Here is a 21,748-nt window from a genome sequence, read left to right as displayed (position 1 = left end):
AGACATGAGACATGGCTTATCTGCTGCTCTGAGGCTAAAAAAAAACATTTAATTAAGGGTTAGCCTGTTTTGCTGAATAACATAACATGCTTGAAGTTTTTATTTTTTTTAATTTTTTTTTTTTATAAACAATTTAGCCTTTATTATGATGGTGTAAAACTGATAGTGATTTAGGCTATTCGTCTTCATTTGTTAAAATAAAATAGGCTATCGTGCTGACATCTTTATGAATGTCTGAACAATTTAACATATATCATGTATATTCTCTACGTTATATTTTACATTACAAATAACTATCTTAGTTTAAATAACTACAGTACAGTAGCGTCGGAACAAAAACATTCCATTAATGAGTTAGGCTATTTAATATATCACACTTCAAATTATGTTTATTAATTTTAGCTTGAAACTGGATATTTGTGATTAATGGTGTGTATTGGGTTCTACAAAATAAACAACGCTAAGTTGACTTGGCTATGTTGCGCAATACCGGCCGCATGGGGTCTGTCACCTGGAAAACATGTCTGTTAATTTGGCACATTTGGCAGCATCTTCTTCCAATGCCTTTCTTTTTTTTTTTTTTTTTACCTGGTCTTTTCGGCTCCACCTGGCCTCTTCCTGCCCTCCATCACCACCGACTTGCGCTATTCTGTTGCTATATTTACTGTAACACCGGCCCTCCAGAAAAGACGCCTCATGGGCCAAACCAACTTAAACATGTGGGAGGGGGGGATTCCCTCAGATGGTAGAACCCATCTAATGTACTGCGGTGTAGGGGCTGCGCTGTCAGACGAATGGAGAATGAATGCAAGAATAAGATTAGATAAGTGACAGATAAGTGTCAAAATTATTTTTCCCAACCGGCCCAAACTCGAGATTGACATGAGCCGGCCCATCGGGAATCCTCCCGAATCTCCCGATTAGCCACTCCGGGCTTGATGGTGACCAACCTCACCTTGAACACTTCTCTGAGTGAAATAAATTGTAATGAGCAATTATTAGTCCTGTCACATGATTAAAATTTTTAAACGAGATTAATCGTGATTAAAGAACCAAATTGATCGCGATTAATCGACTGCAAAAATAACTAAGCAAGATTTGAAGTTATGCACATTTTTATTGCAAGAAATGTTTACCAATAAAAAATTTTTAATAAAATGATGATAAATTTATTAAATCTAAATTATTTTTAGAAAGCCAGCCAATGCCTATATAGAGTTGTTAACAGCTACCCATCTTTCAGCCAGTTATTTAAAATGACAAGTCTGTTCACATTATCTGGCAAAAGTGAGAATCTTTTCCTGTTCGTAACCCTGCCACTGAAAACTCACACCACATCGTTAACTATGTTAAAGCGTCTACAGTCCATTGTGATCCATTTAACACCAGTGTTTGTAATGTTCCCACGACGTGTACAGTTCATGCGATTTCCATCCAAATTCCTCTGAAATAAAGTTAGACTGAGTCTGAGCTCATTTTGCCTGTAACGCGTATCCGTGCGCACAGACGCCTGATGAGACAAAGGCGTGCTTTGACCAAAGATAATAATGAAGAGTCAATTAATAACTGTAATTTTGTCTAGTGATGATTTCTCACGCTTTTTAAAAACAAAAATGATTATTTAAAACACCCAACATTTCACAATATGTAGCAGCAGCAGCAGCTAGAGAGATTTGTAACTCACAACCCCAAACTGGAAAAAGACCGGTGTTATTGCTATACAGTATAAACACAATGTTGCTACGTTAAAGCAGCGCAAATTACCACAGTGACGTTTGTTTAAAATGGCACAAACAAAGCCCAATAAAAATTATTTGATTAAAAATTTTATTCTCGATTAATTTTTAAAGACAGCCCTAGCTATTATTAATTATCATTATTGTCAGTGGTTTTATCATGTTGTAAACCAAATTCGGCTTATACAATATTACAACTTAAGCTCAAACAGCAATATTTTGTAGGGGTTGAATTACTGTGACATTAACAATATATGCTGCTACTTTACAATCATTCATTTTCTTTGTTCCTTTGTTGTATCATCTACAAAAATCTAGCTCTGCAGAGATTGGACAGAGTATTAATACTTGTGGCAAATATGGTTTTGGTAAAATAGAATTATTATTTCTTCATAAGGTATTTTTCCTTTTTTATTATTTTTACAGTTGGAGATTAAATTAATTAATCAATAGATGAATTTTATGTAACCTTTTTCCCTAGTAACCAGAGATGCCAATATTTGTGGAGGTGACTCTTAGCTGGGGGAACTAACTAACATTAGTGGATCATTTTACCTGATTTTGGAGCTAAGTGTATTTCTGTTATTAAAGTCACATTTCCTAAGAAAAATCTGCATCCCTGTCATTGCTTTGTCATGCCATGTAAACTATGTATGTATGTATGTTTTTTTTTTTATTATTAATATCAAAACTGAAAGCAGTGATGTCAGACGAGTACTAGTTACAAGTCTAGCTTACTATATCAGTCAGGAAAATATATCTAAAAATAGATGTGAATCTGGTTCAGTTTTTGTTTGTATCAAATATGCAAAGTAGACCAGTATTAGTACTGGCCTGCAGTGTAGGGACACTGGGTGTTGAGTGTTAAATAAATCCACTGTTGCTACTTTTGGGTTTGATCTGCCTTGGAGTCCACTACTTTGTGACCTGTTGGAATAATCCTTTATAAATGCTTATGTGTGTTTGTTGATTTATATACTGTAGGTATCAGTAAGAATAAAATAAGGTAAGCGTTTTATTTGTCATATTTGACAGATTACTTCTGGAAGTTCTTGCAATGTGATTATATGGTGGTAAACAGTAATTACACTCACCATAACCAACACATACTGATACACAGGAACAATAGCACCATTCTTTTATGTACTACAGAAGAGCAAGGCACATCCTACACACCTGCAAGAATGGAAATTTGCAAATATTTAAACAAGGTAGAACAATACCGTGACTAAAAAGCTACTAACAAAAAGGGGATGATCACAAATGAATAAGTAGCCAAACAAAGTAACAACTGAAAGACACAGAAACATCTGCAAAATGGATAGAACAGGAATTGCGCATGAATGAGAGCTGGATGTCACAATATGACAAGCTGCTCCAGCCGTCTGGGCCAAATAAGCCATCTGAAATAGAACAGACAGGTGACAATAAGAACCTGCCTACTCGGCTATGCATGAGCTAAATCCCTATCCTACCAACTGGCGACTCTCATGCAAGTGGTTTTACATGTGGGTCTGCTCCAGAAAAGGGACGTCACACCACCACTGGGGCAGTCCGCTCTTTCAGTGTGGCCCCATCGCGAGGCCCAAAATGCTGCAAGATCAGGGACAGTACCCAGAAACCAAAAGAATGACCGGACCGAGCAATCCGGCATCACGGCTTTAGAGAAAAGCAAATATGCAAACAAAGGAGCTGGTGAGAATGAAAGAGAGAAGCCGTGATATACAAGTTAACTTGAGGCACATGTGATTGTCAATCAAGAGAGACTGACAGATCAAACGCAACTGCGTCTCCGTGCCCCATCTGCCAACCAAATAGGCCACTCATAGGGACACGACTCCTAACGTGGAGCAGCTCTTGAACAGCAGCCACCACGTTACATTTTGAAAGTCTCATAGAAGCTCTGAACCATCTGCTGCAGCCATATGGCTTTACCACATCAAATGAGACACTAACTTTGAAACAGAAATACCTAGCTCTCCAAAGTAATAATAATAATAATACATTTTATTTATATAGCGCTTTTCAAGATACTCAAAGACGCTTTACATAAGACAAATAATCAAAACAAATACGTACATACACCATACAAATCAAATCATAGTACAAAATCAAAATAGTACATCAACATCAAGAATAATTAAGATAAAAACAAAGAGAGCAGCATAAGACAGTTCATTAAAAATTAGCTAAATTATGAGAGAGAACAACAAATATAGAACAATTTCTTAAAATTAGACAGAAACAGGACAGATTTACATGCAATCAGGAAACTGAAAACTTTACAAGTTTTAGGATCTAGGACTTCACATTTCTGTCGTGATCTAAGTATAAAAACTATTAAAAAGAATAGCAAAAATAAAAGCATTTATTTCGTGTTGTTACAAGTTAAATGCCATATTGAATAGATGAGTTTTGAGAAGTGACTTGAATTTGGACAGGTCAGGACAATCTCGTAGGTGTTTGGGGAGAGCATTCCATAAAGATGGAGCAGCTATGGAAAAGGCCCTGTCACCCCAGGTCCGGTGCTTGGTCCTAGAGGGTATGGACAGTAGGTTAGCCTCAGAAGAGCGAAGGCTACGGGAGGGAATGTGCTGATGGAGCAGGTCGGTGAGGTAGGATGGGGCCTGATTATGGAGAGCTTTGTGAGTGAATAGAAGAATTTTGAATTGAATGCGTTGAGCAACGGGAAGCCAATGAAGTTTTTGTAGAACAGGTGTAATATGATCACGGGAGCGAGTATGAGTAAGGAGGCGAGCAGCTGAATTCTGGATATACTGAAGTTTTTTTAGGATTTTGTTAGATGTACCATAAAGGATGCTATTGCAATAATCAATTCTGGATGTAATAAAAGCATGAATCAAGGTTTCGGCGGCAGAAAAGGAGAGTGATGGACGTAGACGTGCTATGTTTTTTAGATGAAAGAAAGCAGTTTTGGTGATGTGATTTACATGGCGGTCAAAAGAGAGGTTGCTATCAAAAATTACACCAAGATTTCGGATGTTAGAAGACGGAGACAAAGTGTCATTATCAATGGTAATTTGAAAATTTTTTGTGGTTTTTGCCAGGGTTGTAGGACCTACGATGATCATATCTGATTTTTCACAGTTTAATTTGAGGAAATTAGCTTTCATCCACAATTTCATTTCAGTGATGCAATTTGTCAGAGTGGAGTGAAGTTCAGTATTAATGGATTTGGAGGAGATGTAAAGCTGAATATCATCAGCATAGCAGTGGAAATGTAAACCATGCCGACGTATGATGTCACCAAGGGGGAGCATATAAAGAATAAACAAAAGGGGACCTAACACTGAGCCTTGGGGAACGCCTTGGGACAGTGGAGCAATGGCAGAACTACAATTGTTGATATTAACAAACTGTTGTCTGTTTACGAGATATGACCTTAACCACAAAAGGGCAGTACCAGTGATGTTGACAGAGGATTCAAGGCGGGACAGAAGAATGGAGTGATTAATGGTGTCAAAAGCTGCAGTAAGATCAAGGAGGACGAGAATATTAATTTGTCCAGAGTCTGAGGAAAGAAGAAGGTCATTTGTGACTTTGAGGAGGGCTGACTCAGTGCTGTGCTGGGGGCGGAAACCAGACTGAAATGATTCAAATAGATTATTGGAATTTAGGTGATCTTTGAGCTGTGAGGCAACAACACGTTCCAGTATTTTCGACAGAAATGGAAGATTGGAAATGGGCCGAAAGTTACTCATAATGTTAGAGTCAAGTCCAGGTTTTTTAAGTATGGGAGTAACAGCAGCCAATTTGAGTGATTGAGGGACTGAGCCAGAACTAAGAGAGGAATTGATTATCTCTGTGATAAGTGATGAGATAACTGGAAAACAACCCTTAACAAGTTTTGATGGAGCAGGATCCAAAACACAAGTGGAGCTTCGCATCCCTGTTAAGATCTCAGATAGGTCCAAATGAGACACAGGTGAGAACTGAGACAGAGGCTGGGTAATAAATTGAGGTGAGATAGGCAGAGAAACAGAGATGACAGGGGAAACTGTCAGAAAATTGTGGATATTCTCAACTTTTGTTTGAAAAAATGAGAGGTAAGAGTTACACTTGTCAACTGTAAAGGAATTGGTAGTATTGTCAACTGGTTTGAGAAGTTTATTTATTGTGGAAAAGAGAGTCTTAGGATTTGTTGATCCAGCATGTATGAGTTCGGAATAGTAAGTGGATCGGGCTGCCGTAAGAGCGTCTTTGTAATGTTGAAGATAATCAGAATAAATCTGATAATGTACTGTTAGACCGGTTTTCTTATAAAGTCTTTCAAGCTGGCGTTTACGGGATTTCATTTGGTGAAGCTCAATTGTGTACCATGGTGCAGAATGACTAAATGAAACAAATTTGGTTCTCAAAGGAGCCAGCTCATCAAGACATGAGGCGAGTATGTCATTATAGTAATCGACAAGGTCAGATGAATTACTAGACAGTACAGGACAGACAGACATCTTTTTAACAAGAGAATCTGAGAAAGCAGAGGGAGAGATATATTGAAGATTCCTGAAGGATATTTTACGTTTAGCTCTAGTGATGGGCCTAGTGACCTCAATGTCCATGATGATTGTCAAATGATCAGAGACAGTAAGGTCATGTCTGGACGGCTGATGAACTAGGACACCAGTAGAGCAGACAAGGTCAAGAGTATGACCTTTTTTATGAGTTGGAAAATGTATATGTTGTGTGAAATTAAAACACTGTAACAATTCCAAAAATTCCCTGGCAAATTTACAGTTGTTGTCATCAATATGGATGTTAAAATCACCCATAAGCAGTACAGAGGATGAGAGGGCACTAAGCTGGGTTAAAAAATCTGAAAAGTCAGAGAGAAAGGAAGCGTTTGGCTTTGGCGGACGATAAACTACAGCAGTGACCAGAGGAGTAGGCCCTGACAACTTGAAAGCCAGGTGTTCAAAAGAAAGAGCAGCAGGAAAAGACAAAGTGGTTATTTTAATATCATCCCTATAGACTGCAGCAACACCACCACCTCGCCCTTCCATACGAGGTTCATCAATATACGAGTATCCCATTGGCGTGGTCTGATTTAACGTAAAATAATCCAAGGGTTTATGCCAAGTTTCAGTGAGACAGAAAAAGTCTAGTTCACTGTCAGATATAAATTCACTGAGTACAGTACTTTTTGTGTTGAGTGAACGAACATTAAGCAATGCCATTTTCAAGTGGTATTGTTGTGTAGTTGGCTGTGAGGAACGAGGAAGAGAACGGAGATTTGCTAAGTCCACTCCGCGTTTCCCATCCCACTCCGTGGACAGCGTTGTCATGGAGACTACACCGCTACTGGTGTGCAAGGCAGCAGCGCTCTGATGACGTGTTTGCGGAGCGACAGTGCGCACGGCTGACCAGAAGGATGGAATAGCGTTACCGTTTCGAAGATAAACAAGCTTTCTCCGGGAGCCCCTGTGAATATAACGAGGCCGGCGAAGGAGTCCAAGCTGTTTGATGACTGAAATACACGATGGAGTAGTGCAGTTGTTGAACTTCCTCAGCTGGTCAACGGAATAGTTCAACATCGTGCCGATCCCAGGAAAACTCATCCACCGTTCACCACCGGCCGCAGACGCGATGTACAGTAGAAAGAACAAAAAGTATCAAAAGCACAAATAAAAGTATCAAAAGTAACATAAAAGAAATAGATCCACAAGGTGTGTAAAAAGATGAAAACGAAAAACGATAAAAATACAATAAAATACGGTAACGGTAGCGGCAGCCAAATGCGCCAGCGTCCACCATCACCATGGCAACTCTCAAGTATAGCATCTTCAGCATATATTATTTCCCCTGAGGACCCCTATAATTACAGCAACAATAAACAGTGCTTTTTGAATGAAAGTGTAACAGTTGCTTTACAAAGACTGAAGTGAATGCTTATTTTATTCCAGTGCTGTGAGCATTCTCAGTAAAATTCTCCTTTCTGACAAAAGTACTTTATGTAGTCTTATTGTATAGTCTGTTTTTCAGATTAATATTTAAAAGCTGATGTGGCACCCTCTGAAACTGTTAAATTTTTTTGGATTTCATGCTTAAATCCCGGTCTTTTAATTATTTCATTTCTTTTTTTTTTTTTAATATATTTTTGTTCATGCATTTTCTCCCCTTTTTCTCCCTTTTTAGCGTGTCCAACTGCCCGATTGCGTCATGCTTCCTCTTCACCAGTGCCGATTCCTGCTCTGATTGAGGAGAACAAAGCTAACCCTATGCCCTCTCCGACACGTGGGCAGCATGCCGTATGCATCTTGTCACCCACACTTTGACGAGTGCAGTGCAGCTCAGCACTGTGTACGGAGAGACACACCCTGATCCGCACTCTTTTCTCATCTCTGTGCAGGCACCATCAATCAGCCAGCAGAGGTCGTAATTGCATTAGTTATGAGAGAGAGAGACCCTATCCAGCTTAATCCCACCTATATCTGAACAACAGGCCAACCGTTGTTCATGTGGCCACTCAGCCTAGCCGGCAGGCAGAGCTAAAATTCGATACGATGTATTCGAGATCCCAGCTCTGGTTCCAGCGTGTGTTATTACCACTGCACCACCTGAGCGGCCATTTCATTTCTTTTTATTTATTAATGTTGGAGGGATATAAAGAAACTGGAGGAATGTGGTTAATTTCTACATGAGTTCTAATCTTTGCAGGGGTCAGATGAGATTGTGGCAATCCTGACATTTCACTTTACAGCAAGTGGTCGTTTTAATGAGGTAAAGCTTTAGGCAGACGGGTTAGTGGAAATGTGCCGGAAGTACTGAAATACAGTATTCAGTAAAATAGGAGCATATTGGATGCTCAGGTGGCACAGCGGTAAAACACGCTGCCACACCAGAGCTGATGGTTTGAACTTGTGAATTTGACTCTCAGTTCTTCTATGAGCAGGCCGGGTGCCTATACAGACAATGATCGGTTCTTCCGTTGGGTTGGATGCCGGATGGGATTCCTCATAACTTAAACTCACTAAGCATTCCTAAAAGTTAACCCGGAAATTATCTTTCTTAATTAACAGTGACTCTCCTCCGAACTCTGTTAAATGTAGGTGACTAAAACATAAAGCTCATTTTTGACTGCAGTCAGTGCAAATGAGTTATAGATTCATTTCTTCTTTCTACAGGGAATCACGGCAAACTAACTGAAAGACTGAACTATACAGAAAGTAACAGAAATCACCGGCTCCTGCAAACGGTACAGTTTCTCTCCCCGCATCCTCCCAGCATGGTGAGTAATACAGATATTATTTCAGCCTCAGTTCCATTTTCTCCTCAATTCAATTATGATGTCCTGAACCCAGCCTGGCTGGGTGAGAGAGAAGAGAAAATATATGATGTGAAAGCTTTATTGATGTCTACAATTACTGGCCAGGCTTAGCTGTAGGCTCTAGGTGAGAGGGGTATGGAGGTTAGGGGCCTTATCTGAGCCTCAGAGCGACCCGGGACCAACAGGGAGCACCATCATAACTTCCACTGTCTGCTGCCTCTGATGGATGAGAATAGAGAGATATCTCCAGAGTATTGCTCCATGGTTTCTTCTGCCCACTGTTATACTGTGTAGTGCTGCAGAAATGGCTGTGGTGTCTTATTCTAGTCCATTAGGCTCAGTCAGATGTAGGGGACAGACTAGACTAGACTGAATATTAATGTACACTAAAAAGTGAATACCCCATACCATCATTTTGCATTAATTTGTGTACAGTATTATTTCCTTTGGGTACATTTAACTGATCTTTATTAAAAATTAGGTTGTTATATTAAATAATTGACACACAAGGCAAATACAAAAGTAATTGGACAGTGACAAAATATTGAATTATTTAACTTCATCCTGAATCAGTCAAAAGTGTTTTAGAATGTTTCGAAATGGGTTTAAAAGATATATATATATATATATATATATATATATATATATATATATATATATATATATATACAGTGTATCACAAAAGTGAGTACACCCCTCACATTTCTGCAAATATTTTATTATATCTTTTCATGGGACAACACTATAGAAATAAAACTTGGATATAAGTTAGAGTAGTCAGTGTACAACTTGTATAGCAGTGTAGATTTACTGTCTTCTGAAAATAACTCAACACACAGCCATTAATGTCTAAATGGCTGGCAACATTAGTGAGTACACCCCACAGTGAACATGTCCAAATTGTGCCCAAAGTGTCAATATTTTGTGTGACCACCATTATTATCCAGCACTGCCTTAACCCTCCTGGGCATGGAATTCACCAGAGCTGCACAGGTTGCTACTGGAATCCTCTTCCACTCCTCCATGATGACATCACGGAGCTGGTGGATGTTAGACACCTTGAACTCCTCCACCTTCCACTTGAGGATGCGCCACAGGTGCTCAATTGGGTTTAGTCCATCACCTTTACCTTCAGCTTCCTCAGCAAGGCAGTTGTCATCTTGGAGGTTGTGTTTGGGGTCGTTATCCTGTTGGAAAACTGCCATGAGGCCCAGTTTTCGAAGGGAGGGGATCATGCTCTGTTTCAGAATGTCACAGTACATGTTGGAATTCATGTTTCCCTCAATGAACTGCAGCTCCCCAGTGCCAGCAACACTCATGCAGCCCAAGACCATGATGCTACCACCACCATGCTTGACTGTAGGCAAGATACAGTTGTCTTGGTACTTCTCACCAGGGCGCCGCCACACATGCTGGACACCATCTGAGTCAAACAAGTTTATCTTGGTCTCGTCAGACCACAGGGCATTCCAGTAATCCATGTTCTTGGACTGCTTGTCTTCAGCAAACTGTTTGCGGGCTTTCTTGTGCGTCAGCTTCCTTCTGGGATGACGACCGTGCAGACCGAGTTGATGCAGTGTGCGGCGTATGGTCTGAGCACTGACAGGCTGACCTCCCACGTCTTCAACCTCTGCAGCAATGCTGGCAGCACTCATGTGTCTATTTTTTAAAGCCAACCTCTGGATATGACGCCGAACACGTGGACTCAACTTCTTTGGTCGACCCTGGCGAAGCCTGTTCCGAGTGGAACCTGTCCTGGAAAACCGCTGTATGACCTTGGCCACCATGCTGTAGCTCAGTTTCAGGGTGTTAGCAATCTTCTTATAGCCCAGGCCATCTTTGTGGACAGCAACAATTCTATTTCTCACATCCTCAGAGAGTTCTTTGCCATGAGGTGCCATGTTGAATATCCAGTGGCCAGTATGAGAGAATTGTACCCAAAACACCAAATTTAACAGCCCTGCTCCCCATTTACACCTGGGACCTTGACACATGACACCAGGGAGGGACAACGACACATTTGGGCACAATTTGGACATGTTCACTGTGGGGTGTACTCACTTATGTTGCCAGCTATTTAGACATTAATGGCTGTGTGTTGAGTTATTTTCAGAAGACAGTAAATCTACACTGCTATACAAGCTGTACACTGACTACTCTAAGTTATATCCAAGTTTCATGTCTATAGTGTTGTCCCATGAAAAGATATAATGAAATATTTGCAGAAATGTGAGGGGTGTACTCACTTTTGTGATACACTGTATATATATATATGCAATTATTTATTCAAATTACTGATATTTGTGTTATAGTGCCTAAAAAACCCAGAATTACCAAAAACACTAGATGCATGGACAGCACTGTAGACAGAACCAGTCTATTGAAGGTCATTACTAATTTAACTATACACTGATCAGCCATAACATTAAAACCACCTTCTTGTTTCCACATTCACTTTCCATTTTATCAGCTCTGCTTACCATATAGAAGCACTTTGTAGTTCTACTATTACTGACTGTAGTCCATCTGTTTCTCTGCATGCTTTTTAGCCCCCTTTCATGCTGTTCTTCAATGAGCAGGTATTATTTGGGTGGTGGATCATTCTCAGCACTGCAGTGACACTGACGTGGTGGTGGTGTGTTAGTGTGTGTTGTGCTGGTATGAGTAGATCAGACACAGCAGTGCTGCTGGAGTTTTTAAATCAGACACTCCTACCTAGTTGGTCCACCTTGTAGATGTAAAGTCAGAGACGATCGCTCATCTATTGCTGCTGTTTGAGTTGGTGATCTTCTAGACCTTCATCAGTGGTCACAGGATGCGCCCACGGGGCGCTGTTGGCTGGTTATTTTTGGTTGATGGACTATTCTCAGTCCAGCAGTGACAGTGAGGTGTTTAAAAACTCTTTATCCACTCATACCAGCACAACACACACTAACACACCACCACCACGTCAGTGTCACTGCAGTGCTGAGATTGATCTGATGAGCTGATAAAATGGATAGTGAGGGTAGAAACAAGGAGGTGGTGTTAATGTTATGGCTGATCAGTGTAAATCAAAAACACTGTTAGAATGTTAGAAAATTTGAGAACATTTGTGTAAAAAGAAAACTAAATCAACAAAATATTAAACTTAGCAAAGACAAAATAAACAGATATGAAGGTATTTAATCACCTGATGCACCAGTCTAAAACGGGAAACATATGCCTGATTTATCTATTTACATATAGGACATTATTTATTAATGTCTCTGATTTCTCAAACACTTGTCCAAACTAATCCAGTCAGACTGTGAATGTATTAGTTGAAAGGTAAGGAAGGGGTGTTTCCCCGCTGACAAGCTTAGTTTAAAAGGGTGTCTGCACAATAGTTAGACAGTAGTCAGAAAACATGCCAGGACATGATCATTCGAAATATATGTATATATTTTTTATATTAGGTTTGTTGGCAGCAGAAAAATCCCTGTTTAAAATGATTTCTCTATTTAAGCTAATAGGTGAGCAAGCAAACAAATGTACCATGTTTTTACTGTTGCTGTGAGAGAATATTAAATTAGATAATAAAATGAAAATAGGTCATTATGGTTTGCTACCAAATATAAATTGACTGTGAATGAAGCACATACTTCATCACCAAACAATCTGTGTTATTTTGTGTGTTTATTTAGCTTTCAGATATAAAACGTTGGATGTCTGAGAACTTTCTTAAATTAAACAAGGACAAATCAGACATTATCATCTTTGGAAATCCTGAGCAGGCTAGAGCCATAGCTGATGAAATGGGGCCATTGTTTTCCAACATACATAGCCATGTTAAAAATCTTGGTGTTCTCTTTGACTCTGCTCTCACGTTTGAGAAATTAATAAACAGTGTTGTAAGAGAGAGTTTTTACCAACTGAGATGTATAGCCAAACTCAAAAGCATTCTGTCTCATAAAGATTTGGAAACAGTAGTTCATGCATTCGTCACTTCTCGCATTGATTACTGCAACTCACTGTACCTGGGACACAGGTCTACAGCTGGTTCAAAATGCAGCTGCAAGGCTTCTAACTGGTACCAAGAAATGGGAGAGTATTACTCCAGTACTCGCATCACTGCACTGGCTACCAGTAAAATACAGAATTGAGTTTTATTATTTGTTTTTAAAGCCTTGCATGGCCTGGTGCCATGCTATATCTCTGATTTACTCCGCCACTATTTCACCTCACGATCCCTCCGATCTTCAAACCAGTTGCTTTTAACAGTTCCACACTCGTGGATGAGGTCCAAAGGTGACCGGGCCTTTTCTGTAGCTGCCCCGAGACTCTGGAACAGTCTCCCAACTTACATAAAGGAATCCCCTACAACCCCCGCTTTCGGACCGGTTTCATGTAAAATAAAAATAGATATTTCATGTTATTTGGCATGCCATTTAGATTTTGTTATTTTTAACAAATAACTTATTAGTGATTATGATGGCTACAATCTAAACTGTTTTGTTCTATTAATAATGTTAATAGAGCAGTGGTCTGAGAAGCATTTACAATTTTGGCATTTAGCAGCTGCTTTTATCCAAACCTGGCAGTGGTGGGGTTTGAACCAGCAACCTTACGAGTACTAATCCAGTATCATAACCACTAGGCTACAACTGCTCTTGTAGAAACTAAATGTCCAGGTGGTCAGATGTAGTTCAAAAACTACCAAAAAAAAAAAAACAGACTTGTTAGTTTTAGTTGCTGAAACATAAGTGACACACTCCACAATCCAGTATTACACCACCATGGACCCCCGTTTTTGCCCATGGTGGTATCTTTAAAACTCAGCTCTTTACTAACAAGGAATAAGGGCAACATACCACCAGTAAATGATGGAGTAAATAAAATAATGGAAATAATAAAGACAGTAACAAATAATACAAATCCTAAACAACGTCAATTCTTTTGGTTAGTTCAGTTCTCGGCTCTGTGTTCCCACAATGCTTCTCTCTCTGTAATCCTCTCAGGAATGGAAACTGTGCTGCTGTCTGGTGACCTTCAAACCAGCCAGCATAAGAAAGATGATCTTTTATTAGTATTCCTGATCCTATCATTAGCCATCCAATCAGCTTTTATTGTTCATATCAAACCAAATTAATTTGCATTTAAATCTATTTTGTGTCCCTTTTCTGAAACAAGAACCCACGATTTTATTTCCCTAACTGATGCATTTTAGCAACACATGATGCAAAGCTACCTCTGACAGGTTTATAGGACTGGAAATGTTGATAGAATCGGTCATTAGAAAGCAAATTATAGATAAAAAACAATGACATTCAAGCCTAGTAATGAAACTGAGTAATTAGATAAACTCTTTAAATACATAATATTGTCAAGCTCAGAGATATACTGAAGGGTCATGGAGTCATCATCTCAATCCAGTTTGTTGCACAGTCCTTAAAGGTAGATTAATTATATTTAAGAGTGTACTTACCTATTGTTTGGCAATACCTTTGTTTTAATAATAGCACATAATTCCAAAGCTTTGCACAAGACGTTTCAGATCTTTATGGATGTTTTTAGAGCAGTTCTAGAGACTATGGAAATGATCTTCTCATCCTTTAATGGCCAAATAATCTTAAAGTATGTTTCAACATGCCAATACAAAGAACTATTTCATAAAAGATTAAGACTGAACCTCCTCCCTATTAATCTTTAATTATATGTGAAATTTGTTTCATTACTCTGGAGAACATTGGAGTGATGGTGCTTTAGACCAGTCTGGCCTACGCTGGTTATTGCATTTTGTGTGCATCTTAGTTAAAAGAAATATTTTTGCAGGCACGTTGATATTGAGTAAGTCTGTTATGCTAGCCCACCACTGCTAAGATCAGGGTTAAAATGAATTAACAAGCTCTGGCGGTGTGTTGGATTGTTGACCTGGCTACTCCTGCCCTGCAGCTAGCGTTTCTCGGTGGAACCGGACCCACTGTGACCCCAAACAGGATAAAGCAGTTACTAAAAATGAAGTAAAATGATGAAATCTGTTTGCATTTTGGTTTCACTGTGCTGTAAGGAAATAGTTTGAGAAGGAAATAGTTCATATTATTTGATGCTTTTGTTGAGCAACCAGGACGACGTGCTTTGATTGCTGATCTAATTCTGTCGAAGAAAGAGGACCTCTGTAAGCTCAGAGCTTAGTCTGAAAGGCTTATTACCCTTGTGTAATTAAGATTGGCTGCTGCTTTTGTGAAGCTGAACTGAGTGCCACTCAGATCCAGACCTCAGCTCAATCCTCATCATCAATTACTGTAAGGTTTGGTATGTTCTCTCCAAATAGCCCAGTAGATGGATTGTCTGCTCTTAAACTGTGCGAGTGGGTAATTGATTGAGTGTATGTGTCTGATACACTGTGATAAAAAGTGTAGGCTTACGGCTCATATTGACTCTGATCAGCATGAAGCAGTTGTTGAATATTAATGAATAAATAAATAGTTATAAAAAAATAGTGTGTGTAAAATAGGGAACTTCTTGGAATTACGTATCTCAAAGGTGGTACACACGAAGTTACAATGTAAATAAAAATCAAAGTTAGATTTGATTGAACAATCTTTTTCAACTTAACGTACGAACAAATTTCGAATTATGAACCAAAATTCGTCATGAACAAGTTGACTCCAACCGTCTCTCTCTCTCTCTCTCTCTCTCTCTCTCTCTCTCTCTCTCTCTCTCTCGATATACTGTATATATGTATATACAGTGAGCGAACATTCAGACAGCGGACAGTGTTTTTCCGGTGCTTTCTTTATATTTTGTAAAATTCAATATTAAAATGTCCCCAAAGAAGGTGCAGAGAAAGCGCAGTGTTGAAAAATTAAAAAAGCTATTACATTTGTTGTTGTACAGTATAATTACTCCTGCCAGTAGCTGTCACTGTGTATCAGACAGAGGGGACAGTGAGTGAAAGAAAAGAAGAAATTCGGCTCAGTAAAGTATTATTTCTTTCATGCAATTACACCAACAAAATACAACATTATTGAAATAAAGAAGGAAATAATGGAGAAATATGAGAGTTATTGTTGTTTCTGGTAGATACATTTTATAAAAAAAGAAGGAAATGTATTATGGTGTATGGTACAGCACACGTACTGTACTGAAATGTGATGTGTGTTTATGTACAGTACTACTGTGTATTGTTGTTTATTATTGTTTATTACAGTATTATATATTCTATAATTTAAGATTTAATGGAAAATATACTTGTATTTATAACAAAAAAGACCATTTAAAATATAAGAAAGGTTAGGTAAGGGGGGGGGGGTTTGGGGGGTCTGGCACGGATTAATTCTATTTACATTATTTCTTATGGAAAAATAGGTTTAACTAATGAACATTTTGACTTAAGAACAGCCCTTCAGAACCAATTAAATTCGTAAGTCAAGGGTCCACTGTACAATGTGGTCTGGACCAGACTGTGCCAATAAGGTGCCCTGGACAAAAATATCAATGCTGCCCCTAATTAATTCCAAAAAAGCCAAACTCAAGTGTTGCTTTTTACAATGAATTTTGACTCAAAAAGCCATTACAGATTCCAGGCCCACTGGCATAAAAACCAAACCTGTAAACCTAACCAAACCAAAACGCTTACCATAAAAATGCCTCTAAACTGCTTATCTTAGAGGCATTGTTATGGCTATGGTTTAGTTTTGGTTAGGTTTACAGGTTTGTTTTTATACCATCTGGTTAGTAATTTTCAAAACAGTGTGCATTCATGTCTAAGGAGCTACTGCAATATTGGTCTGTGATTTTCTCTCACTCATGGGTGTGGAGCATAATAAAGGATCCTGTTGAGACATGGTCGGACAAGGCAGTGGAGCTCAGAGAGAGAAAGGGTGCGGCTTTATTCAAGACTTTTAAGAGCTCGTTTTTTGCACAACACTGATGACAAGTAAGCAGAAAAATAGACAAAGACTGTTGTGATTGTTTTCCTGCCCTTTAAGGTGAGGCTGTAATTAAGTTCCCCCGGTAGATTTAGGTTTCAGGTTGCCCATGCAGACAGTGTGACCTTTAGGGTATAGACTTATTGCATCCTACAAGCTATGTGAATCATACAAATTGACATAAAAAGATGTGGTTTCACATACAGGCTTACAAGTGAAGTTATTTTAAATATTGACTACTGGAAATGTGATTGGTGTAAAATATACACCGATCAGGCATAACATTATGACCACCTTTCTAATATTGTGTTGGTCCCCTTTTGGCAGCCCCATATGCAACAAACTGTGATGTACTGTGTATTCTGACACCTTTCTATCAGAACCAGCATTAACTTCTTCAGCAATTTGAGCTACAGTAGCTCGTTTGTTGGATGGGACAACACGGGTCAGCCTTCGCTCCCCACGTGCATCAATGAGACTTGGCCACCCATGACCCTGTCGCTGGTTTACCACTTTTCCTTCCTTGGACCACTTTGGATAGATACTGACCACTGCAGACCGGGAACACCCCACAAGAGCTGCAGTTTTGGAGATGCTCTGACCCAGTCATCCAGCCATCACAATTTGGCCCTTGTCAAACTCACTCAAATCCTCGTGCTTGTCCATTTTTCCTTCTTCTAACATCGACTTTGAGGATAAAATGTTCACTTGCTGCCTAATATACCCCACTCACTAACAGGTGCTGTGATGAAAAGATAATCAATGTTATTCACCTTACCTGTCTGGTCGTAATGTTATGCCTAGTCAGTGTAGGGTGCTATTATGAGGAATGCTGAGCTTCACATTGTCCAGAAGGTTAGAATTCAGGTTGGCAGTTTCTGTTCTCCAGTGATGTGCTATAGTTCTTTAACTTTTTGTTATATATTTTTGCTCTATGCTTTCACACAGTGAATTGCACCCAGCACGACCCCGAATAAGATAAAGTGGTGACAAAATAGACAAGGAATGAGAGAATGAAGATTGTTTAATTAGGAGCTTGACGTCCAAAGATTATTACAGCAATGTATGTCATTGCTTTATATACAGTATTTATATATAGACTTAATGTGTGGGTAGTGGATGTACCCTGTCTCATTAAACAAACTACACAAGTTTCAAGAAGAAGCTGTTTATGTGAACCACACTCAGATGCTCAGATATGAAACAAAATATCTTAAAATAAATATAAAAAAAGCTAAAAATACAAAAGGCTACAAAAGTGTTTAAAAAGACCTTGATGTCCTAAAACCCCCCCAAAAAAACTCTTAACAAATCTCAATTTTGTGAACAATCTTCTCCCTTTTACACAAGAGATAAACGAAAAGCTGATAAATTTGGCGAAAGTTCATTATATATGTAATTTAAAAAACATTATGTTGTGAAGAAAACACATTAACACTAAAATCAGCTTGCAATCACTGAGAGAGCAATAAATCCAAACGCCTAATGAAAGTTAGATGATGCAACAAGACAATCATTCAAACAAGTAAATCAACAATGAAATAGTTTTTAGAAACATGTTTTGATATGAGCATTCTTGTGCTTTCCTAAAGTTAGGCTAGTCTGATCAGCAGCTACACCAAACAATATCGCTGCCAAAAGAAAGCCTACCAGTTATTATATACAAGGTTTACTTATTTTTTCCAGTCTGGACTGCACTCAAAAAACTAAACTCATGCTGTTGTTGCTTTTACTCGGGTTTCTTTCATTGAAGTAACTTAACAAATTTGTGTTGGTGAGTGAAACTTGAGTCAGTTGTGTTGTTTCTATTAAATACAGTTGGGTTGTCAGATTGACTTAATATGTGCATGTTTGGTCAATGCAACACTGTGAAGTAAACTCAACAGGCTTCGTTACTCTCTACATCCGGGGCATTCGTGGCTGTCTGTGAGCTCTCTTCAGCAAGGCAATTTTCTTTTGGAGGGAAGCTGTGCAAGTGCGGTGAGTATTTGTCATATTTATGTATAATTCTGAGCTGTAGTAGCTGTTTTATTAACAGCGTTTTGTATGATATGGGTCATTTTGATAAGCGAAACCTCCCTGTGTAAACAGATACCAGACTAGTTAGCCTATTAGCAAAGTTAGCATTAGCGGTTTTCAAACGCTCAGTTTGCACTTGGAATTCGCATTTAAAGTATTTTAAACCATTTCGGTCACATCCCAGTGCATGTTGTAACCTCATGTAATGTATATTTAATTTTTATATCCAGTTACTTATATTTTTCGTGCATTGTGTGAATCGCCAACAAAGCTAGCGCTACTAGCTAGCAGCATTAAACAGGTCAGTCTTTTCTCAATTTTGAGAAACGTTAATGTTGTTAACGGCAACGTTGTGCATTTTATTGATAATGCAGTTGAATTAAGTGTCTTCAAAAGCATCCAAGATGCAAATGGTTTATGTGGTTTAATGAACTGTGTTAGCCGTTTAAGCCGAGTCCACTTTGGCAGTTTTATTGTAATCTGAAGTTATACAAAAGTCGCTTATTTTGAGGCAACGCAACAGTTCTGAGTGAATTGGACGATTTCCCGCAGGACAGACACTACGCATGCTCAGAAGCTCTTCTAATGAATGTGGGATGGCGAGGGATGAGAGCTTGGTAAAAAGCAGTGAGATTGAGAATCGAGCTACATCCGAATACTTATCTTAGTAAGTATGTCTTTTTTTTTGTGCTTGTTTTGTATGTTTTCTAGTTTCAGCTCTTTTCTAACCACAAGTTTTGTGAAGGTGTTTTGTGGCTCTTTAGTTATGGTAAGTATAATGCCATCTTGCAAATTATTGATTAGAAGTATTTAGCATAACTTATAGACCATTGAAGTTGTCATTCTGTAATTTATGACTATTTTCTCTATGAGGATTTTTAAATGGGGTTTTAGTAAATCACCTCTATCCCTCCCTGTTTAGGACAAAAATGTTCCAAACCTGTGCTTTCATAGTAAAATCCCATCTTACTTACTAAATTTTTTTTGCATTTTTTGAAGATATAATTTATAAATTTTACAGTTAAGTTTCTCAAATGTAACTTTTTGTAATAGTTTCATATCCATGGTTGACAACAGATTTTTTTGTTTTGTGGTGTGCATCTTTTAGCTAAAGGTATATTTGTTCTGTTTTTGAGGATGTTGAGGAAAACCAGGAGATGGAGCAGACAATCCTAGGAATATTTGCCATAAAGCAGGAAGGTGCAGAACCCACAGATGAGGTGGAGGATGTTAGAATTATCATTGAAGGTGTGGAGGTGCTTCGTGACCTTGGTAACATTGCAAATGCAGTCGCCATTTTATTTGGCCTCATGTACTCCCTGGACTTGAGCTACCCAACAAAAAGTACACATTTGAGGTTCTACAAAAAGTTGTGATGGAACTGGATGGCAGACATCTCTCAAGAAAGGCTCAAAAACAAACTGTTTGAAGGGACAGTGTAAACATCACATTGCAAGTTGCAATGAAGGCTTGGAGCTAAAAAAAAAAAAAAATGTTGGATCCATATGTTGAACTGTTATGTGTTGTAGGGAGTGGCATGGTCTTAGTTTCTAATGATTGATGTCTGAATGTTTTAACAGACTTTAGAATGTTCATAAAAGAGAGCGAGGATAAGCGTAGCAATTAAAAACTACTTGAGAGTTTGCATTTTTATGTCTGTTGGAGAAAGGGAAAAAAAACTTTAAAGTAGAGATTACCAGAGAATGGCCTGAAAATTTTTTTGAGGATGTTGAGGAAAACCAGGAGATGGAGCAGACAATCCTAGGAATATTTGCCATAAAGCAGGAAGGTGCAGAACCCACAGATGAGCTGAAAGATGTTAGAATTATCATTAAAGGTGTGGAGGTGACCTTGGTAACATTGCAAATGCAGTCACCATTTTATTTGGCCTCATGTACTCCCTGGACTTGAGCTACCCAACAAACCTCAAGTACACTTGATGATCTCCGAATGTTGTGATGGAACTGAATGGCAGACATCTCAAGTGCAAATGCAGTCGCCATTTTATTTGGCCTGAGAGGGCAATAAGGTATTTCTTGAAAATGTAGCAGGAATACAAGGGTAAGAAAAACCTTATGGTTGACATACGGCGATATAGAGTGAGCCTGGAGTGAAAGTCACGAGCACCAAATTAACATTCAAATTTTACATTGCTGTTTGTGATCTGTTTAGCATGACATGTTGGTTTAAACATGTGCTGTTTTGATGAAGTTCTGGCTGTTCATCAATCATCAGTAATGTAAAATTTAATTTGGTGCTCATGACTTTCACTCCAGGCTCACTCTATATCGCCGTATGTCAACCATAAGGTTTCTCTTACCCTTGTATTCCTGCTACATTTTCAAGAAATACCTTATTGCCCTCTTATTCATGCCATTCTCTGGTAATCTCCACTTCAGTTTTTTTCCCCTTTCCAACAGACATAAAAATGCAACCTCTCAAGTAGTTTTTAATTGTTACTCTTATCCTCTCTCCCTCTCTCTCTCTCTCTCTCTCTCTCTCTCTCTCTCTCTCTCTCTCTCTCGTGAACATTCTAAAGTCCGTTAAAACATTCAATCTTTTGAAATTTTTCAGGGTTTCTTTTTTTTTTACACCACTGAAGGTGAGGAAAGAAAAAAAGAGGAATTTGTTTACTTTATTATTATTATTTATTTTATTTTGAAGTACACTATATTGCCAAAAGTATTCGCTTGCCTGCCTTCACACGCATATGAACTTGAGTTCATCCTGAAAAACTTACCATATAGAAGCACTTTGTAGTTTTGCAATTACTGACTGTAGTCCATCTGTTTCTCTACATACTTTGTTATCCCCCT

The sequence above is a fragment of the Trichomycterus rosablanca genome, chromosome 10 (assembly GCF_030014385.1).
Source record: "Trichomycterus rosablanca isolate fTriRos1 chromosome 10, fTriRos1.hap1, whole genome shotgun sequence".
NCBI classification, from domain to species: domain Eukaryota; kingdom Metazoa; phylum Chordata; class Actinopteri; order Siluriformes; family Trichomycteridae; genus Trichomycterus; species Trichomycterus rosablanca.
Note: the sequence above shows the minus strand (reverse complement) of the source record.